The following is a 14,899-nucleotide window of genomic DNA, read 5'->3' on the forward strand; positions in this document are numbered from 1 at the left end:
CGTTTGAAAGCCATGATGTCTCTCCCTCATGAGTGGGCCAAATTGCCTGGGCGGATAAAGCAGTGTCTCACGAAACTGCAGCCACCGCTGTCTCTCACGTGACGAGTAAATTTCGTGGCCGTTGCAGTTAAGTTAAGCTGACCAAAGGTGACTGTGAGCCAGGTACCGGGAACCGTGAGAGCTGCCGTTACACGTAGGTTTATCAGACAAAAGTTGATTGTCATGCAGCAAAGTGAAAGGCACCAAAACGACTGTTTTAGATTAGAAAGAAGTTGATTTTGCTTAAAACACCAGTACTCTTAGGTTGTACTCCTGGGACACAAACTCCCGAAATGTCTCCCAGGACCCAGGACCCCCGACCTCCTGCCTATGGGTGCTCCGTGGTCTCATACAGCAGCAGTCAATGCAATGGATGCAGCAATAAACATGTGGAAGACATACACCTTACAGTGCGTTACTTTTTGTAAATGTACAAATTGTTCATGAGAATAGCTGTGTGTGTGTGTGTGTGTGTGTGTGTGTGTGTGTGTGTGTGTGTGTGCCCCCTAGTATTTCACGGGACTGGGAGAATTTTTTGCTCCCAGTAAACCAATTAAGAGTGTGAAAGGGAACTCCTTTCTTTCCTCTGCTTCATTTTTTGGTCCGCTTCCCTTCTTTTCACCTTATTCCTGTTCCAATTATTTCCACCGTCTTGCTGTTCTTCCCCACTTTTTTTTGTTCTTCCTGCCCTTATCTTCCTTTTTCTTTTCTCTTCTCCCCATTCACACTTTGTCTCATTTCCCCTTCCCTTCCGTCTTCTTCCCTTTTTCCCTACTACTCTCACTTCTACAAACCTCGTCTCTCTGTTACTCTCCTCTCCTCTTTGTGTTTTATTTTACTTTTTTATGTATTATGTAGTAGCTGTAAGGGAGAGTGAGTGTGTGTGTGATAGTAATCTCAGCTGTCCGATTATATCTTGCTGCGCCGGTGCCGAACTATGAGATGGTTTATTGATATTTTGTAAGGGAAGATATTTTCTAAAGACGAATGAGTCTTGATTTTTATCCCTGATCTAACTAGGCAACTCGGGGATTAACAGCTCCTCTCAACTAAAACATGCTTCGGGGCTCTTTGTTCCAAAAAATTCAAACACTTAAACTACAAGTGCCGTATCATTTTCCCCAAACATTCATGGGTCTCGTACAAAAAGCACTCAGAATGGAGTCAGTTTGGAGAGATAAGAGATTTGAATGTTCTGTTTGTAGTGCAATCAAGTTAATCCAAAACTCAGACATTTGCATAGAACAGAGGCAATTGGATGTGTAATAGTGCTAAAGGTTCAAAGATAGTGACTGTGTCTCACTTGCACACTTAAAACACTTAGTTTTAACCCTCCTGTTGTCTCCGGGTCAAATTTGACCCCTTTCCAAGAAGTTTCTATATCAGAAATTTGGGTTTCTTTCAAAGAAATTTTCCCAAAAAGTAACGTGGCTGGTTCCCAACAACGCTCCAAACTAGTTAAATAAAAAATCTGTTCACTACTTTCATTGAATTTGGGTGTTTTTTTGTCAATTTCATAGCATTTGGAGGAAAAACAATTGTGTGAAAGTGTAAAAAAAAGAGAGGAAAAATGTCAATACAAGTGACTAAAATGTGAACAAATGTCAAATACAGTGACAAGAATGTGAAAAGATGCTGAAAAAAGTAACAAAAATGTCAAAAAAGTGACAAATCAAAAAAAAAAAAAAAAAGCTTTAAAACTTTGGGGAAACCAACGGAAATTTCAAAAGGCTCAGAAAGAGTCGACAAACTTTGAAAAAGGGACAATATCATTGGAGGAAAGACACAAAAAGGTCGAAAAAGACGACCATAACCTTGATAAAAGGTTTTTCATTTTAAATTTTGCCTCAGAAAAACAAACATTTCCAGGTTGTCAGGAAGACAACACGAGGGTTAAGTATATAGTGAAGATAACGCAAAACGTCAGTGCCCTGAAAGTACCCAGATGACCCCCTAAAATGGTCAAAAATTAGACAAATCTATTTTTTTGCGCACTGAACCTGCGCCATCTTGGCTACAAAGCTGAAAGGGGAGGGACCAGAGACGTCGACCGGCAGCTGATTGGACGAACGCGCCACTTGGGTCTGGCTTTTCCAGGATTTCACAACAGCACAATGGCGGCCAGAGGGCGGCTCGATCTTGAATTTTATGAAAGCAGTTCACCGCAACGTGTTTCTGAAAACATTTTAGGCGAGAAATAGGCCGTACGGTTGCTGAATCTGTTTTTTTGATCAACAAAGGTCAGCTTATTAGACAGAAGAAAAAAAAACATGCACTGGGGACAAACACTAAACTCGAGATCTCAACTTTCAAGCTTGGATCTCTACATGTGTAGAAAAAAAAAAAAAAAATCAACTGGGACACAACACTGAACTTGACTTGCATGAGAAAAAAAAAAAACAAAAAAACAATGAACTTACCCCTGAGCCCGAGACACTTGCCCACGAGTAAAAAAGTACCTCTGATTCATAGTTTAATAACTTTGAACCTACGAGCGATTTACTCACTTTCGGTTTCGTTTAATCTGACGTTTCGGCTTCGGCGGTCTTTCCGTGTCTTTCTAGCCTCTCAGGGGATTTTCTATCTAGCCTGGAACTTCAGCCTCTTGGCTTTAATCCATACTGTTATCCAAGATTGATCCTTTATGTCCATAATTCATCGCGTTGGCTCATTTTCTGCCGTTATGCTCATCCGTCTCTCTCTCCGTCTGTCCTTGTATTTTTCAGGAAGTACATGCCATAATGGGAAAAAGCACCCCTCTTGTATGGAGGCCAGAGGGGACAAAATGCCTATTACTCTATGGAAGGCAAAGGTGCACTATTTAGACACATATTTGCTTGTATAACATTGCTGTGGGTGTAATATCAATAAATATGACATTATTATTTATTATTGGCATAAGTAATGTCATGAGAGCAAAATGTCTTGACTTTTTTGGAAAGAATGCATGTATTTTGTCAACTGTATAAGTTATATGATTATTCTTCACAGTGTGACTCCCAAGACATATGAGAAGTGTTTTTAGAATGGAAAATGGCTTAGGTTTTACTTATATGCCTATGATATCAATACATATCTGGAAGATTACTTTATTTATTTATTTATCTTAAGGCCCTACAACCATTTTTAACATGCAAGTGACCTCACTGCAACCCAATATTCTAATAACCCAGTTTGTCCTAAAAAAAATGATGTTCATATCTTGACTGTAGACAACAGGGTTGATGTTTTTCAAGCTTTTTATAAATAATCCAGACGGAAATTAAACTGTAAAAATGGCCTCAGGGCCCAGAGCGTTAAGTTTCATAGAGGAAAAAAAAATGAAAAAGAAAATAGGCCATACAGTTTCTGAATCTTTTTTTTGATTGACAAAGGTCAGTTTAATAGACTGAAAAAAACAAACATGTACTGGGATTAACACTGAACTCGACTTTCATGGAGAAGAAAAGAACATGTACTGGGGACAACACTAAACTCGAGATCTCGACTTTTAAACTCGAGTCTCTACATACAAAAAAAATCTTATTTATTTATTTATTTTTTCTCCACGTCACCTCCGGGGCTCCGTAATTTGGATACAGTTAGAAAGGGATTTATTTTGACATTTGACCGTAGAAGACACATCAAATCAGGCATATGTTATATCATGGCAGATCACAATGAGGAAAATCAATACTGGAAATGCAAAGTCCTTATTCCAGCGCCAAACTGGAATTTGTACATTTCCTATTCGCAGCAACATGCATTCAACATACTCTGTGTAGGAGTTAAGATGGTTGAACATACACTTACTGAAGTTCCTTAAGATTCACTTGATTGTGTTCTCCCGCTCACCACCACCTGGAACCCGTGGCTAGGTTCCCAAATGTCCTCCTATCCACGGCTGTGCAGAGAGGAGTAAAAGGAGCGCTCCAGTAAGGGAGTGTGAAAAAAAGAAACATATTTGACCTCTGACCTTTATACCCTACACCAACACTCTTTCTCGCACCCACCATTTAAATCTGCTCCTCTTAGTTCTCTATCCAGCTCAAAACACACACACACCACACACACACACACCACACACACACCACACACACACACCACACACACACACACACACACACACACACACACACACACAAGGAGGAGATCAGTCAAGATGGATGTTGAAGTTGCACCAACATCCCATATGGCACCTGTCTTGTGTTGTGTGTGTGGTGGTGTGGTGTGTGTGTGGGTGTTGTTGCGCGCGCTGCGGTTGTGTGTGTGTGTGGGTGTGTGTGTGTGTGTGTGTCCCAGGCTGCGCCACAGAATTTGGCACCGTTCAGCTCTGCTACATCCAGTCTGCTATCGAGATGGTTACAATTTGTGCACCACACACGCACACATACACACACCAACCACACCACACACACCAAACACACACACACACACACACACACACACACAGGTTCTCCTCCAACTAATCATATCCATGGCACTGCTCAACAGCTCTGAAATGTTTTAAATACTGTGGCAGAACATTTGCAAAACAGTATGCAGATTGAGGCTGTGTACTTGCAGTAAACTACCATCTCCACTCAAAAACTGGGGTGTAATACCATTTGATGACTGTGCTAACTTTAGCCGCTCGCTGAGCTGTGTGTGTACTTGCTTCCCCTTTGCTCTTTGCATCAGATGTGTATTGTTGGGGGTGCAGAAGTTCACCTTTTCATTTGCAGAAAGGAGCAGAAAGCACGCTTCAAGGTGAATATAGCAGGTCAAACCTTCGATAATAAATGAGTCTTTTTCAACTGGTCAGCCACCTTCACAGGCGGTTCTCATTAACCTTTCGTACGAATCACTACGAAAAGTATCACTGTACCCGTAAGTATTCCACGTATCTACTGCTGTATGCACCGCGTTGACTGCTGATGATGAGAGCGTGAAGCGCCTCGGAGAGGAGGTTAAGGTGGAAGGGGGGGGGGTCATATAACACGGGTTTTATTAAGAACACTCTAAGAAATGTCTGTTATTCAGTTGTATGGCTGTATGTTTTCAAACGAAATTGTCCATAGAAAGTGATTCGCAGTTGTATTTGTGTTTTATTACATTTCAGATTGCATTATGGGTAATTTATCTGTGCTCCTCTGCGTATCCTCAGTAGGTTCCTGGGCAAGGGAGCGTCAAAAGCCTCAAAAAAGCTTCAAAAGCGTTGAAAATGTGTAAAATAGCGCCAAAAAGTAAATAAGACGTGTTGAAAGAAGCGTCAAAATTTAAAAATGAGGGAAATTCATCTGAGAGAATGTGAATTAACGTCTGAAATAACAGAAAAGGTTCTGAGTTTTTACTCAGCTGCAATCTTTTCTTCAATTTTAGTTTTTAATTACTGTTAATGAGCTGCCAGTTCTTTCGTTATTCTTCTCTATTTCTTAGAGTGAAGGAAGAAGCGGAGTTCCTGTCCCTTTGAAAACGAAGACTTTCCCCACAAAATGCATTGGAAATACTACTAACAGAATCTTTTTTTAATCCTAACTTTTTGCAACTGAACGTCCGTTACATTCAAACCATTACCAAATGAGTAAATAATTACTACTTCTGAAGAGTCTATCATGTGTTGATCCTCCGTGTCCTCCGTGGTTACAAGCAACTGCGTGGAGCAGGGGGGGGGTAAAGCTTGTATCATGTGGATGTGCCGATACTTTTGTTCATTACTTAGAATTCCTCATGGGGGAGACAGTAACCCAATGTATGTTGAATACAGATGTAGTCGCGCATCCTCACTTTGCGACAAGTAGCATACAAGATGTTCAAGGAACTTCTGTAATGTCAACACAGTAAAAATGGACCTACTTAACGAAGTTGGTTCACTGTTGCTACAGTTAGCATCAAACACAACAAAGGCTGTCAGTTGGATGGCGTTTTGAGCTAACGTTAGCGACCATCCGTTATGTTTGTAATGACAAAACTTTGTTATTTTCGTGGAGTTCCAAATTTCAGTATGACACGTTATGCCGTAAACCCTTAAATCTGAGCATGCGTGACTCAATTGCACTCGACTCGCATCGGGGAGCGACAAGGACCAGCATCACTGAGACAGGTACCCGGGTCACAGTGAGCTTTTCTCAGTTAAACCTAAATGATGTGACGGTTGTCATGGTTTCGTAGGATTTCATACAAATTGTTGTTCATAACCTTTGTACAATTTCGGACAAACACCTTCATGAGACTGCATTGACCTTTACTATAAAAAGAGCAAATTTTCAGCAAAAAAAAAAAAATTTACATACTATACACAAATATATTATATTTTTTCTTCTTTTAAATTTGACTGGACCCCAAACATATGTGAGCCTTAGAGCATGAGGTACTGGGCTGTTACAGTTTGTAGGCTATGATGCACATTTTATTTAAATGAAATGCTATATAAATTGAAATGAAAGATCCCTTTAGGCCTACATCAATGAAAATGGAAAATAAAATAACCGTTCTTCATTTCCAAGTCCTTTTTTTTGTCCAATCCACAGGGGCTAAGGAGCCACGGCTGCGGACCCCTGGCTTAGGCGTACTGTTTCCTGTCCTAGACCTGCAGCTCTGATCGGATGATCTCTAATGATCTTAACCTGATATCTGACATGATCTCAGTTCTGCTCCTATCAGTCCATCTGCTTGCATTTTTAAGCATATGAGAGGGCATGAAAAATAACCCGAGGTTTTTCATGACCGACATCATCTCAGAGTTCAACGTGCTCCGAGACGCGTGGTTTTCTTCTCTAATTTCACTGCAGATCCATCAGTTTGCGGATCTTTCTCCCATATTCATAAATTATTTAAAATCGCCCTGCTGGTGTAAGCACTGATTTGACAGCTTCTTTCTCGCACCACACTCACACACACACCCATATGCAGTCTGAACCTTGATGACTAGGTCTTTTCCTACTGATTGGAAGTGCAGTGTCTGCAACTCTTCCTCTGTCCTTCAGAAGTAAAGAGAGAATCTCTCGGCTCCTTACCTTCTACGTCCCGATTCATCTCCTCAGCTCTTTAACTCCTCGTATTTCCACCGCTGTTCCTCCACTGACATTGACTTTTTTTCTTCTTTTTTTAAGACTTACTGTCTGGCAAAGAAAAAAGTACTATTTGAAATGTCATCCTCTCTCTTTAAATACGGTTGCTAGCTTGTGAGGAAACTGTCATTTGAAAGAGGTGTTCCTGATGTGTCATGCTGCAGCCTAATGATGTGTGAACAAAACGCAGGCTTTCAAATGACATACAATGAGTGCGGTAGATAAACTTATCCACGTGATGGTAACCGGGGGTTAAAGGTCAGAGTCATGGGACTAGGGACCACGAATTAACATGTAATGTTACAGCTGTTTAATTGTAGAGTAACATAACAACCTCAGGCTTTAAGTCCCATGACATGATGCTGTGTTGATCTTTTATATAGACCTTACTGGTCCACTAATACTGTATCTGAAATCTCTGTTATATAGACCTTAGTGTCCCCTAACACTGTATCTGAAGTCTCTTTTATATAGACCTTAGTGGTCCCCTAATACTGTATCTGAATCTCTTTTATATAGACCTTACTGGTCCCAATACTGTATCTGAAGTCTCTGTTATATAGACCTTAGTGGTCCCCTAACACTTATCTGAAGTCTCTTTTATATAGACCTTAGTGGTCCCCTAATACTGTATCTGAAGTCTCTTTTATATAGACCTTAGTGTCCCCTAATATGTATCTGAAGTCTCTTTTAATAGACCTTAGTGGTCCCCTAATACTGTATCTGAAAGTCTCTTTATATACCTACTGGTCCACTAATACTGATCTGAAATCTCTGTTATAGACCTTAGTGGTCCCCACACTGTATCGAAGTCTCTTTTATAAGATCTTAGTGGTCCCCTAACTGTATCTGAGTTCTTTTATATGACCTTAGTGGTCCCTATACTGTACTAAGTCTCTTTATATAGACCTCTAGTGGTCCCCTAATACTGTATCTGAAGTCTCTTATATAGACCTTAGTGGTCCCCTAAACTGTATCTGAACGTCTCTTTTATATAGACCTTAGTGGTCCCCTAATACTGTATTGAAGTCTCTTTTATATAGACCTTGTGGTCCCCTAATACGTAGTCTGAAGTCTCTTTTATGTAGACCGTAGTGGTCCCTAATACTGTATCTGAAGTCCTTTTATTAGACCTTATGGTCCCTAACTCTGTATCTGAAGTCTCTTTTATTAGACCTTAGTGTCCCCTATCTGTATCTGAAGTCTCTTTTATGTAGACCTAGGTCCCCTAATACTGTATCTGAAGTCTCTTTTATTAGACCTTAGTGGTCCCTAATACTGTATCTGAAGTTTATTTTTCCCAAAATTTAGCCTTGATGCAGGATTACAGCCACTAGACCCAGTCCCACAATGAGGTTTCCTTATATGTGCCATGTCTGAGGTCTTTTGAGGAGGAGAGGGGGGGGGGGGAGGGCAAGGTAGAGGCTTGGAGTGTTGCTGACTAACTGCCACTGTGCGTTTGAAAGCAGGATGTCTCTATCTCTCATGGGTGGGCCAAATTTTCTGGGTGGGCAAAGCAGAGAAAGGGGAGGTACCTTGCCCCTTATGACCTCATATCACCATGTCTAGTCAACTGAAGCACAGAATAGAACCATTATTCTATTGAGATAGCCCTGTGGTTATTTGTGATGGATGGGTTGCTGCCCGTCGTTTGCGGCCAATTGGATGTTAACACAAGTGCTTGCCGTTGCTTCTCTATCGTCATTGTTAAACCGCCAATAGCTCGCAAGTGGATAACCAGTTGTGTATTGGTCCCTGCAGATTTGTAATGGAAGCAGGATAGAAAATGTACAAGTTTCCACCCTGACTGCTGGGCGAAATCAAATCGCCGTTAGTTTGGGCTGGTTAACCAGTCGGTGTTTACCCCTGACATCATTTCTTTAACCAACTGAGCACATTTTAGGCCTAAACAATGTATCTGACTGCTGGTGGGAAGCATTTATATCTCGAGTTCACAGTCATTTTAGAGCTGAATTAAAAACAAAAAATAATGAAGATACTGCGAATGATCATGACCTCATAAAAGAGCCATTAAAACATAACTTACGCTCTTGTACAAATATCTGCTATAATACAGCCCATATGGAGCTGATTAAAATTTTCACAGGGACCATAACATCCAGTCACAGGGCGAATTGGCACGGAGGAATTGAAACAATTTTAAAAAAATAGGACATTTTTCTGGCGCCATGGTAGCTCACCTGTAAAGAATGCGCCCACATACGCGTTTCAGTCCTCACACACCTTCATCTCGTCTGTCTTCCCATTCATATCTTAGCTGTCTGCTACAAAAAAGCCTAAAAAAGCAAAAAGATCTTTAATTGCCTTTTTTTCAATTTAATTTTGAATGAATATTTGTTTCTTCAATATGTGTCCGTTGCTTCAGCAGAGATAAATCTTCTTGGACAACCTTGTGTCGTTCACACTCACAAATTAAGACAGGCTGTCTATCCCTCTCTCTCTCTCTCTCTCCTCTTCTCCCCTCTCTCCTCTCTCTCTCTCTCTCTCTCTCTCGTCCTCTCTCTCTCTCTCTCTTTCTCTCCTGTCTTGCCTCTCTCCTCTCCTCTCTGCCTATCCAAGAAACCCCCTCTGTCTCTCTCGTGCTCTCGTACCCCCTCCATCTCCCCTCAGCTGACAAGTCACACCCCTCAACCTCTATTTACCCCCCCCTTTCATCTATTCCCTATCTCAGTGGCTTTTATTCCCCTTCTCATTCTTTCTTTCTTCTCTCCCCATTCAGAACACACTCTGACATATTAGTTGGTTATCAGGAGACCCATTCATGATGCACTCAGCCATTGTAAGGTCTATTTCGGACCAATGTTGACACCGCTATTACAAAAGCCCCTCGGCTGTCTGCTCCCCACTTGCGTTTCAGATTGACAGACACAGTGACAGCCATTTACAGCAGCAGTGGACCCATGAACTAAGTGCTGAAAAATGCAGAAAATGAAACATTTCAGTCCTTAATTCAACGGTATTGGGTGTTTGAATTATTTTGTGGAAACATATGACTAGGAAGATTGTGATAGTTTATTATGTGCTGTTGTAAGGCAGATCAGCGTCATCAAACTGTAGGTTACACTTTTCCTTGGACTTTGAAGTGTTCATTTGTGCCTCTTCTGGATTTTTTTCCAGTTTTGAGGCCAACACCACTGCTACCTTTTGTTTTCCATTTGGGGCTCAGTACAAAAGGGGGTTCATCATGCCTGACGGTCTGTAATGGTCTCTCCCCCATGAAAAGACGCCTAGATGCATTGAGATGTAATATTTTGCTAATAATCATGTGTACCACAGATCACCTGTAAAGCCCATATGCTCTTTTGAAAAACAACCATTCAGGCCCACCAAACAACAACACAAAAAAATAATCCATTTTCATTCGTCCCCATCCAACCTTGTAGCCAGCAGGATCTGGCGTCTCGTCACTGAAAACGTCAGCGTGAGGTATTTGCTAAACACACCTTGTCTCCTTCAACGTGCCATTTCAAAATGGCAATTTTACAGGTGGAATATGTTAGCGCTTCGTAATCCTGCCATTGCTCGCCGATGTGTAAAAGCCCTTCACCCTAACGATCAACCTTGGTCAGTTTGCAGTATATAAGTGCCTTCCCTGATTGAAGGCGCCCCTCTTGATCCAGATAAAGGCAGCTAAAAAGTCTGTTCGTTTTGCGCCTTTTAATCCGCGCTACATTTCTGTTGCGTTTGTCAGAGCCTTTTAGTAAGATTTTGGGTCTATTAGGGTGAGTGTTTTTCACAGCAAAGTCCTTAGTGGTTTTTGTTTTTTTCTCTGTGGAATACTGTGACGTGGCAATATGTTTGCCTTACAAGATATGAAGAAAGATAGAGCGTATACTGTAATTACAGCGACTGATATTGCCAACAAATGAGAGATTTGCAGAGAACCATATGCCAGACTAGAGAAGGCAGATCTAGTGTGATATGAGATGCAGCCAGCGTGTTTTTCATCATGTGAAAATGAAAATGTCACGGCAAGGTCCTTCCTAAAAAAAGGAAAGGCTGAGGTGGGGTGGGCTAACCGTGCTCAGACTTACATACACACAAGTGTAGAGCTGGCAGACAATCAGGAGGAAAACATTGCTGCTGAATGGCCTGATTTTTTCTTTTTCCCCATCTGGTTGTGTTCATGTTATATATTACATTAAACAGACCCCAGCATCGGGGCTAATGGCTGTGAGGGACCAAGCTAGCAGGCACAGGAGTCACTAGGTAAATTTTCAAAAAAATACAAGTTTTTATTTCAAAAACAAACAACCAATTTCGAAAAAGAAGTCCTGGGCCCATAAGAGGTCAACACTAACAGAACTTTAACTCAGGTAACATAATCAAACGAACCTCCAACTGAGACCAGGGAAAGATTATATTGGCTGACAGGCCATTCTGACACAAGGGGGGGAAAATAGACTAACACCATAAATACAACCAAACAAAGACTACAACTTATCTTACCCAATACTACCTAATATAACCAAATTAATGACCAAATAATCCTAACCCAACTAAATATACAACAAGAAAAGAACAACCAAACGTAAATCCCTGCCACCCCCATGATATGGGGAAACATGGTGCAATCCAGTTATCCTTTCCCCCCATTAAACAGCTTCCAATCAGTGGGGTCCTTTTGTCTTTCCCACAACTACCCCCACGGCAACTTCCCCGGAACTGGCAACTCAAGGAAAAGGTATTATTCACAAATGTAACTTAAAAATAATGAACCCACATTGCTAGTTGACAAGTAACCAATGTGTGCACCTGAATAGAAACTAAGTCAATACTACTAAACAGTTTGAAAACTAATGTGTGTCCAGTTATTATTTTGTTAATTGCTCAAACAAAAGAGATTTACCACCATGAGTTGTTGCCATGTTGGCTGCTGGTGCGGCCATCACATTGGCACTGTTCCAGTTTGGAGCTGGTTGAAGACAAATCGACAGTGGAATCAGGCTACAGTAGCCTCCTCTACCTTCAGCATGGCGGCACTGCTGCTTTGTCTCCACCAGCGGCGTCCTTGGACCCACCAACGACAACGGACCTAAACCAAGTACAAATACCTGCTCCAGTCTTAGATAGATAACCTTATTGTCATGAGAAGGTTTTCCTTAAGACTTGTCTTCTTATTTATTACCTCATACGCTCTTGTGCTCGAGCTGCCATCTAAATCACAGGACATTCAACCATACAGAATAAAGCCCCACTCTCAGGGACACTTTTTTGAGACTGTTTGTGTTTGAGTGATGACGACCGGCTCACTTCAGCACATCCTCTCACTCCCGTCTCGTAAAATACGGACGCTCGGGTCAGGTGCCTTTGACGTGTTTGACCCATCCACCCCCCCTACCAACCTCCCTACGCGGATTTGCCCCTTACAACTACGCCAAAACCGTCTAGACGCTGCTCCCCCGGTACGTCACTAGACGCTGACAGCCACTGTCCAATAGCCCGTATTTTACACGTAGGAGTGAGACGGGTTTGTGTCAACAGACTGTCACAAAATGTATGTGACAGGTAATGACAGTTGTCATTACAGCACGCACAACCAACAGTTTGCACAGATATAACCGTAGGTACTTGAAGGGTTAGAGCGGATTTATGGTTCTGTGTGCGTGGATCTCTTAAGAAGATAACAGGCCGGCGTTGTGTGGGTTGTGGTGAGAGACCGCAGTGACTTACTCTCATAGTGGGTAAAAACAAAGTGTCTCCCCTGGCTTTTGACACGATTGGAAAGTTAACCCTCCTCCCTGATTTCATGTTGTTTGTGACTAGGAGAACCCGGAAATTCCCAGTTGTTGGCGTCTGAGGGTTTTAAAGGTGCACTCAGCTACGCCGTAGATTTCATGTATCTCCCCGTTCCTACGTACGTAGCCGTGGCGTCGCTTTACGCAGCGCAGTCCCATGCAAACTGCTGCATCCTCTTGATAAATGCTTAATAACATGTTATAAACAAACACTATGCTTTAGTAAGATTGTAAACACACTGTAAGACAGAGAGACGGAGCTTGGTGTTGTGAGTAGGATGTGAGTATAATTTATTGTGATGAGCGTAAACTGGTGGATCATCCGCTGGGAATGGGAGTAATTAGGTCTTACTTACGAGAGGAGACCAGGTGCAAATGACCAATCACGCACTCTCTTGCAAATACACACATCAAAGTGGAGCCTAATTCATTTTACCTGTCAAATTTGAGGCAAATTGAAACTATTGACCGAGGCAGAAGAATATATAGATAAATAAGCTAATTAGTTTTATTGTTTCATAGTTTGACCAACCCAAAAGTCAGGGCAAAAGCCACTGTTGAAATTAAATCCCTTATTATGAGTATCTACACTCAGGTATAATCCGGCTTCTCGTATATCTAGGGTGCTGTAAGCCTGTGACAGTCGTTTTGTTTATGATCAACGTTACAAATCAAGATTTGCCTCGAGGGACTTTTGCAGTTCTAGACCCACAATTAGAAAAGAAAAAACTCCCAAACACCAGGGAAGTCAACCTCACCAAGAGTAACTGGAGGGGAAGCACATTTCCTCTGTTCCTCTCTCCTTTCTGACTTTCCTCCTCGTGTCTCTACCATACCTCCTCAGCGGAGGACAAAGCCGACGTCTGTTTTCTGCCGAGCTCCACCACAGAGCTTTTATACTTGTGCTTCTGTCTAATAGCAGGCTGACATGTGTGTTTGCGGGGGGGGGGGGGTGGGGGGGGGGGGGGGGGGGCGTTGTGTGTGTGTAGAGCAAATTAGAGTGACGGCAATTAGCTTTGGAGCACGTCATAGTGGGGAATCTGTAGCTGGAGTTACCCTCTCCTTGGTTTAATGTTGGTTATGGAGATGGAGAACCAAGGAATGAGTCCTAGATTAACTTTGACAGCCTCAATCCGCTTAAGATGCAGGAAGGCGCAAGTGTGGGGAGTCGAGGAGCATTTCAAGGGTTGATGAAGGCTTCTAACACTAACTTTGATGACATACTAGAGAGGTCATTCTCTTACAGGTGTGTGGGTACCAAGGAAATTGAGTAAGTACACACCTCTACTTTCATCATTTAGGGCTGTCTTATTCATTTTATAGCATTTTAAAAAACATGAGGTGGTTTTGAAGTGATTATGACAAAAGTTAACATACTTCCTTTATTTTAGTCTAATAATTCCTATTTCTGCTTTTCTAACTCAAAAATGGTACATTCCTATAAAGGGTTTATTGACCATAAATCCCCAAATAGTGTAAAAACTAAAGTTATAAAGTTAGTGTTCATAGTGTTAAAAGTGTTGAAAAAAGAACAAAATAAGAAAGTTGAAGACATTGATAAAGCGTCAACAAAAGTGTTGATTTTCATTTTGACAGGGAAAACACAAGGTTTAAGTTTACTCCTTAATTCCTTAGACACTTTTTACAAACAATCAATATAAGTCCATTATTTGCTCATTCTTGCTGTGCTTTTTTCACTGAAGACCGCTCATTGGTGAGACCAAGACCCATTAAGTTGCGCTCCGGAACCCCACCCATTCGCTGAAAGATGCTTACTGAGGGAACTCCAGACCATGTGAGTTCATCTTTACAATACCCTTCACATGGCCATAGTGTCAATTAATCCATTTTAATATAAAATATCTGATTATAGCTGCTTGCATTGCATGTAGTGCGGTAGCTCAGTGGGTAGGAGTGTGGGCTGGGAACGGGTCAGGTCCTCATACGGACCAAAGTGGGTGGTGGACTGGTAGCTGGAGTGGTGCCAGTTCACCTCCTGGGCACAGCACAGGTGCTCTTGAATAGTTCTCGGTTCTTGAGGCAGGCACCAAACCCCCAAATTTTTCTCCCCCC

At 41.8% G+C, this 14,899-nt stretch overlaps 1 protein-coding gene across 4 annotated transcripts in view; it reads left to right on the forward strand.

Moving 5' to 3' along the window:
• Positions 1-14,899, forward strand: part of il1rapl2 (interleukin 1 receptor accessory protein-like 2) — a gene marked incomplete at its 5' end in the record, with an annotated part of 503,103 nt that overhangs the window by 199,805 nt on the left and 288,399 nt on the right.

The sequence above is a fragment of the Etheostoma spectabile genome, unplaced genomic scaffold (genome assembly GCF_008692095.1).
Source record: "Etheostoma spectabile isolate EspeVRDwgs_2016 unplaced genomic scaffold, UIUC_Espe_1.0 scaffold273, whole genome shotgun sequence".
In the NCBI taxonomy this organism is placed as follows: Eukaryota; Metazoa; Chordata; class Actinopteri; order Perciformes; family Percidae; genus Etheostoma; species Etheostoma spectabile.